We start from the raw sequence: 680 nt of genomic DNA, 5'->3' as shown, positions 1-680 counted from the left end.
GACACTTGACAACAATGCAAGTGTCAAATAACGTGTCAAAAATCAAAGTACAAATAGCAAAGTCCAATCGGTAAGAACCTCGCTATATGTACACTACGGTGCACACTTTAGTTTACACTTTGCCACGTGACATTGCCCTACTGGACAATTTAAATTACAAACTAGTTTCCCATCCAATTGACACTTGACAACAATGCAAGTGTCAAACAACGTGTCATAAATCAGCGTACAAATAGCAAAGTTCAATTGCTAAGAACCTTGCTACACGTACACTATGGTGCACACTTTAGTTTACACTTTGCCACATGACATTACCATGCTGGCAGTTTAAATTTCAAACTGTTTTCCCATCCAATTAACACTTGATAACAATGCAAGTGTCAAACAATAGGCAAAAGTCAGTGCACAAATAGAAAAGTTCAATCGGTATGAACCATGTTACATGTACACTATGGTATGTACTTTAATTTAAACGTTGCCATGTGACATTATCCAGTTAGACAATTTAAAATTCCACCAGTTTTCTCATTCAATTGACACTTGACAGCAATGCAAGTGTCAAAAAATGCGTCAAAAATCAGTGTACAAATAGCAAAGTTCGATCCATAAGGACATTGCTACGTGTACACTATGATGTATACTTTTGTTTACACTTTGCCACGTGACATTGCACTGCTAGA

This window comes from Olea europaea, unplaced genomic scaffold, assembly GCF_002742605.1.
Source record: "Olea europaea var. sylvestris unplaced genomic scaffold, O_europaea_v1 scaffold2653, whole genome shotgun sequence".
In the NCBI taxonomy this organism is placed as follows: Eukaryota; Viridiplantae; Streptophyta; class Magnoliopsida; order Lamiales; family Oleaceae; genus Olea; species Olea europaea.
Note: the sequence above shows the minus strand (reverse complement) of the source record.